Here is a 7,424-nt window from a genome sequence, read left to right as displayed (position 1 = left end):
AGGGCCACCCCACGGTTATTTATTGGTCGATTTGAGAGCCACGTGCCCAGAAGAGTTCCGACTCAGGACCGGATTATTACCGGGGTCGCTACCCGTCGTCTTTCTACCGGCGAGCCATTGATTTATCACTACTAAGCTATGTCCGATCATCTCAGGAAACACCTGCCGACCCTTAAAGTTTTACAGAGGACGAGGGGGGTGAAACGTAAAAAGATTCTTACGGCTGACCCATCTAATGACATAATTTTGGCTCTCTCCGAAATCTGTCTCAATCTCATAAGAGGCCGTATACCTTTAACCGTAGCTCAATTTAACAAGCTGAAGAAACAGAAAAGACTGATTAAACTTTTCGCCTGTAAGAAAAACAGCGTTGCTAGGAAACGCAAGGCAGTGCTTCAAAGAGGAGGATTCTTACTACCGCTCTTATCAGTGGCTCTGCCATTCGTCACAAGCCTGTTTGCCGGTAAGACGGCTAATTAGCTTTTTACCAACATGAGCGAAGTGAAAAAAATGTTCATGCTGACCCCCCATCAACTGCGTACGCTGACCCAGAGGGTGACCCCGCATACCATCGGCGAATCGGCCCTGGGTGAACTTGAAAAGCAGATGCTCGGTTTAATAAATCAGCCGGGTATGAATGTGCATGAAAAAGTAAAGAGATACGATCAATTGCTACAGAGGTATCTGAATCTAGTCCGGAAACAGGAACATCAGGAGCGAGAAATTGTCCTTACTGAGCGGAAAGAAAAAACGGAGGAGGAGGAGGAGGAGGGGAGACAGCCTGACAGCGGCGGCGCGACTAGGGACAAATCTGTACAGGAAGTTGTCCAGCAAGTGGCTCCCAGAGCTAGAAAGAACGTGGGGTACATCATGCAGAAACTGCTCGATTCCGACGGGGCGGTACGTTGGACCCAGTCGGGTGAACTCATCATCAGAGATAGACCCTTTAAAGGTTCCCATATTTTAGATTTGATGAAAACTTTATCACAGCCTAAATCCCACACCGTCGAATATCCTAAAGGCTGGGAACCCTTTTTAAACGTGATATCCGAATTAAACATACCCCTCACGAGCGTGGGTAACATCCAAGCCAGGAAAGCCCTAAGCCATCTTAAAGATTACGGTGGAAGGGGTCCCCCGCTACCCTCCTCCCCTCCTGTGAAACAGAAGCTCGGGAGACGTAGAAAACGTATTGCGGACGACTCGCCACCCCCGCTCGTGGGAACCCCTCACACGCAGCGCGATTCCTCCCCTGAATATCGTATATGGCCTTTAAAGGGTACTCCTTATGATCCGTGGATAGATTACAGTGATTAAGTGTTTTATATACGTGTGGAAAAAAAAAATTTAAACGCCTGTAACGCAGCTGTTAATAAAATGTTAAATTTATTGAATAAAAGGTGTCACGTTTTTATTTTTTCCCCCGACATTAACCTAACAACCCTAACAATTTTTTTATTTTTTTTTTACCCCAACATTAATATAACAACCATAACATTTTTTTTATTTTTTCCCCCATCATTAATCTAACAACCATAACAATCTTTAAATAGGAACATCTAAAGGAACATACATTTTGCAGCTTTGAAAGTTTATCAGCATTAACACGGCTAATACACTTGTGATATTTCTTGATAAACTTGGATACTAGAGCGTCGTTTTTCCTCAAGTCGTCAGAGTACAACATCATAGTCTCTTGAAATGAAAGGCCCTTGAAGCGGTGGTAGAGGAAAAAGGCGACGTGGGCCCCGCACGTGGAAGAAAAGTCGGGTTGAACTTGACGCGTATTATACCTTATTTCGGTAGCGTGCATCCCCAAGAAGCGCATAAAACTCTTTGGGTAGTAAGGGGAATCGGGGGGATAACCGTAAGAATCAAAGAAGGAGGCTTTGCCCTCTTGGGGCTCCAAAATTATCCCGATCCAGTGTTCACCCTCTCTATTCTGGTCATGCGTGTTTGCGACCAGAAAAGCGGGCCTGGTCTCTATGCGGGCGGGTAATAAATCGCTAGGCCACACGCCTCCAAAAGCATCCCCTAGCAGGGGGCGTAAAAGGCATTCCAGCTGGTGAGTGTTCATGATGATGATTAAAAGTCCACCAAAACCTGTCTCTTGGCGTTTATTTCAATCACGCTGTCGAAGCAGGCGTAGACGATGAGACTCATGGTTCGAGGTAGCGGGGCTCTGAACCTTAAATCCAGACGGCACGTGCCGCTGATGGCGGGTGACAGGGTACCGCCGTCCAGCTCGTCGTCTCGGGAGAGATTGAGAGCAAATAGCGAGTATCCGTTTTCAAAATCCTCGCGGTTAATGCATAACGGCGAATCCCTTAAATGCCTGTTTGTAGCCAGGAAAAGGTTGTAAAACTCTCTGACCGACTGCCTCGCGTTAAAATCGGGCTGGAACGGTTTGCTGGGTATGTGTCGGCCGTTGACGGAGAGGCTCAGAAATTCCAGGTCACAATGCTGAAACCTGAACGGGTTTCGGTTTCGCGTGCCCACGAACGCCGCGTGGTCCACGATCCCCAAAACGATGTAGCGCGATAAGTTGCCCAGGAAGAGGTAATCCTGCGGGCAGACCCGCGATTGCGCGGGCAGCGTATAATTTTTAACGACTACCCTGCTTATAGGGTACAGGGCGTTTGCTTTCAGGAGAGCGGCCGCGTGACCCAGTGACACCGCCGGGGAGACCTCCACTTTTTTCACAAACAGGCTGGCCCTCAGTATTTTCAGCTCGTAATCGGTGTCATTTCTACACATGAGGCTAAAGTCGCTTTTAGCCTTTACAAACTTTAAGCGTATATCCACGTTGTTTAACAGCATCCGTTCACTGAAAAAAATATCTGCGTGTATAGGGCCCATTACAGAAAATTCCCTAGAGTTTCTACAGAAGGCCGCTCGCTTCTGCAACCCCACATTAGGGCCCTGCGCGGAGACGTCCACGCTATCCAAATCGGCTCCGACGTCTTTGTACCAGAGCCCTGTCGAAAACTGACTCTCTAGCGTATCCGTAGAAAAATTGAGCAGGGTCTCTATGAATGACCTATAGGGGTGCGTGGCCGACGAAGAACTGATCAGGACGTCGTTCAGACTCACATCCAGCTGGGAGAATATGCTGTTTAGCGGGTACTGTATAATACCACAGGGGTCGGCGTCAACCAGGGGGGCTCCATCGGCCCTAACGATCCTGAGCCTTAGATATAGCAGTGTAGAGTTGAGGTCCAGATAGAAATTGCCCGACCCCGGTATTAGGAAATCCAAAACATCCTGATCGGTAATGGAATTTAATGGGTTGATTTCTACATAATTGGTCTGATCTATGGATAATTGCGTCATAGGGGCCGCAAATAGATCTAGCTCAGATTTGGTGCATTCTGCTGAGAGGCGGTGAGCTAGAGCCATTCTTGATTACTTGGTGTTTTCTCTCTCTCTCTTAAAATATGTCCCCGGGGGGTTTCCTGTTTCTCTTAGCCTGTCGAGACTTGGGAATCCTCACGGCTCTGCCAAGTTTATTTTTTTTTCTCCGATGACCTTGGTGCTGAGGTAGAGGGGCCTGGGCTCTCGTTCTACTCCCCCTCCTCCTCCGAGAGAGGAACAGCAGACCCGACCCTTCCTGCTTGGGGTCAGCTGTGTTTGTAAAACGGCCGCTGACTACAGAGCTGGCAAGATCCAATCCTTTCCTTTGACCGCCGATTTCAAATGAGGTTTCGCTATATCGACCCCACGCTTAAGAAAGGGTAAAACAAATCTAAAAGCCCTACTGAGCATGGAGCCCAAGCCACGCCCGTACATCACTGGGCCCCCCGCAAAACCGGGGAGCCCATGTCCCGCCTGACTGGTGTAATACGAAATAAATCTCTGAGGATTGTGGTACGCCATGCTCCCCCCACCACCACCACCATGTGCGCTTTCTCTTGTTTTGTTTTTAAACGGGGCGAAAGTGTAGCTTGACGATCGTTTTTCCGTAGGAGAAATTAATCAGAGTATTCTGATCGTTCTTTATCTCAATATGCAAATTCTGCAGGCTCTGCTTGTTCACCGGTACGTAGTGCAGCTTGTGGAACGGCAAAGTGACCACGTCGCCGAACGCACCGTCTATTTTAACGGTTCTGAGGAGCGGGACTACAAATTCCCCCACGTGCTGCGGTTCCACGATGTTACAGTAGACGTACATATTGTAGAATCCCGCGTGAATGTCGGCCGGGTAGGGTGAGGTCGACCCGCTACCTCCTCCTAGGTTATACCAGTGACCCGGCTCAAAGCCCAGCATGTAGGCCAGAGTAGGTTTAAATTGGATCTTGTACTTATGGTTTCCCGTTATATTAACCCTTCGCGTAATCTCGTTGTATGAGAAGGAAACTTCACTACCTAATTTTTTTAACGTAGCGTTGATCTCTGTCACAATCTGTTTCAGAGATTCATAATAGCCGACTTTAATTTTCCGAGGAAAAAGGAAAGGCAGATCCACTAAAGGATCGGCCTCTCTCTTTGCCTCCGCCTCCGTATCCCGCAATTCAAAACTATTTTCCGGGTATGTGATATTTCGCCACGTGTAACAATACATGATTTCAGCCAGCGCTACCTCGTAAGGCCCCCGTAGCTCTATAGGTCGCGATAACATCACAGTGTAATCCGAACTCTGGTTATCGGGGAAGATGGAGAGACAAGAGTTTGACGGCAGCGTGAGGTAAAAAGAGGGGCGATCCTCCATTTTCCCCCCCTCTTTTCTATTAAAAAATTAAACCTGTATCAAGTCCGACCGCGGTATCCACGAATCGAACCTCGAGGGCCAACCCTGCCAATGTACTAAAATCCACTTTTTCCCCTTTCTGTCGGTCTTTGAGCCTATAACCTTCTCGACCTTGAACGTGTGTCTTGGAGATATTTTGATTTTCTGCAGCTCCGCTTCATAGAATGTCCCCTCTAGTATTTCGCCGCGCACGTCCCTCAATTTATACACCGGCGGGGATCTGGGCACACGGTCGCATATGACAAAGTACTCATCGGTGAATGTCTGCTCGTACTTTTTGTCAAATATCTGACTGTGCTTGGAGACTCTCACGGTGTCCCCTATGTTAAACTTAAAACGTGGCCGTGTGCTTTTTTTCTTCAGAGGGCCGTATAGATTATCAAATACTAGATGAGCATTATCGAGCGTGACCTCGGAAGGTTTCATTTTAATAGCGCTGTGAAATGACTGGTTGTACCCCTTTAATAGATCGTCCAACACGTCCACATATCGCCGAGTGTTTTTAGCCGTAAAGTACCTGTACATCCTCTCTTTTAACGTTCGATTAAATCTCTCTACGACGGAAGCTTTAAGTTCACTAGCCGTAGTGAAATGGGTGATTTTATGAGTTTTTAAAAGTTTCTGAAAAGTCCCATTTAAAAACTCCTTACCGGCATCCGTCTGTAGCTTGAGGGGGACGCCCCCCTCGGTTAAAATAGAATCAAAGGCCTCCTTTACAGCTTCCCCAGTCTTGTTTCTTATAGCACGCGCGTAGGCTTTTTTAGAAAAAACATCAATCACCGTAAGGAGGTATTTTAACCCCTCGTTGTATTTGGCCAGCCCTTGCATGTCGCATAAATCGGCCTGCCACTGATACATGGCTCTCGGAACAAACACTCTGTTCCTGGGGAAATTCTTTTTAACCGGTTTATGTAAAGTATAACTGTCTTGCATAGACAGCCAGTCTCTGATGTCATCACTACTCACTTTTCCCCCCACCCCTCTCTTCAGTCTGGAGAAACCCCCGTATGACCCCGGCTGGCTGGGGTCATAGTACGAACGGCTCAAGACGCGAGCTGTAGTCTTGGCAACAGACATGCTTCACACACAGTGAGTGGGAGAGAGCGGCGAAGTGCCGTTTTATAGCTGTCTGTGGAGGGGGGGATGTTAACAGACTGAGTGAACATCAGTGAAATTCTGTTTTTCTTTTCTGTATTTAACCCATATTGTGTAGAGTTTGTGTATTATTTAATATTGTGTATTATTATTATTATTTTACAAAAGAGATTAGCTGGGGTGGGGATCGAACCCACGCGGACATATGTCCATTGGATTTTAAGTCCAACGCCTTAACCACTCGGCCACCCTGCTCAACATATTTGTCTATTATTTACAAAGACACTGGTATTCAAGTTTTTAATTTTTTTTATTATTATTATAATTTAAATTTTTTTTTTTTTATTAGTATATAATTAGTGAAAGATATATATTTTAAAAATGTTAGTATACATTTCGTGAAAGTTACATTTTAAAAATGCAGGTATACAATTTGTGAAAGATACATTTAAAAAATGCTGGTATACAATTTGTGAAAGATACATTTAAAAAATGCTGGTATACAATTTGTGAAAGATACATTTTTAAGATATATTTAAAAAATACTGGTATACAATTAGTGAAAGATATATATTTTAAAAATGCAGGTATACAATTAGTTACACCCGTGACAGTTGTTGAGGAAGATTAGCGATGTCACATGCATTAAGGTGGATATAGTGGCTTTTTCAACGATACATGTATGCAGAGTAGAAAGCAACTGATTAACATCGATAGGCTGGTTATCATGAAATTTATAGGCAACTACATCTACTATTAAAGCGTAAAATACAAAAATGTGATTACAGTCAAATTCATTGTCGGGGATACAAGATAGACAGGCGCGTATGAGACTTTCGGGGGATTGTCTTTCTCCCTCTGCCATCAGCTGAGTCAGTAAATCCATCCCCCGCTGATAATTTTCTCCGACTTGAGCAATCTCAAATAACACTCTATGAAAGCAGCAACAAGCATGATCATCCCTATCCCCACAATCGCTTTTCTTGTTTTTATCAATAGCATGCATCAACAGTGGACTAACTTTTTCTAAAAAAACATTTAACATAAACCGCCGTAAGAGTCTCCCGATACCGTTCCCCATCACAAGATGCTTTTGTTTTACTCTCAGGCCTCCCAACGAGTCAGAAATTCTTCTTCCAGGAGCTGCTGGAAGAAGCAGGGAGGGGTTCTGTTCAAACAGATCTTGTTCCAGTCGACTGATTTCCAGCATGCCGTCGCGGGCCTCATGCAGATCGTACAGGATAGCTTCCACTGCCCCCTCCAACCTGCCGACGGCCGCTCCGATGCCCAGGGTCGACAGAACGTGGGTCAAGGCGGGTGTCAGCCGGTCGGTCCAGAGGTCACGCAACACAGAGTCAAAGTGTATGTAAAAGTAATTTCTACCTGGGGGAAACAAACAAGGGTGTTGTCTCTGACTGGGGTGCCCCACTTCACAACCGTAGCAGTTTCTCTCTTGATGTTTCCTGATGACTGAGGCTAAAAGGCCCACTATCATAGCCTTAATACAAGCCAGCATCCCACGGCAGAGAGCCGGTCTGGAGAGAAGCGTGCAGATCTCAGGCGCCGGAGAGTCCTCTCCAGG

At 46.1% G+C, this 7,424-nt stretch overlaps 1 non-coding gene across 1 annotated transcript; it reads right to left on the bottom strand.

Annotated features, from left to right (window-relative positions):
• Window positions 1-6,014: 6,014 nt before the first annotated feature.
• Window positions 6,015-6,097, bottom strand: trnal-uaa (transfer RNA leucine (anticodon UAA)). Its single transcript has one exon. It is a non-coding gene; the product is annotated as a tRNA-Leu (tRNA).
• Window positions 6,098-7,424: the final 1,327 nt, after the last annotated feature.

This window comes from Brienomyrus brachyistius, unplaced genomic scaffold (assembly GCF_023856365.1).
Source record: "Brienomyrus brachyistius isolate T26 unplaced genomic scaffold, BBRACH_0.4 scaffold40, whole genome shotgun sequence".
NCBI classification, from domain to species: domain Eukaryota; kingdom Metazoa; phylum Chordata; class Actinopteri; order Osteoglossiformes; family Mormyridae; genus Brienomyrus; species Brienomyrus brachyistius.
Note: the sequence above shows the minus strand (reverse complement) of the source record. Positions and strands in the feature narration are given on the sequence as shown.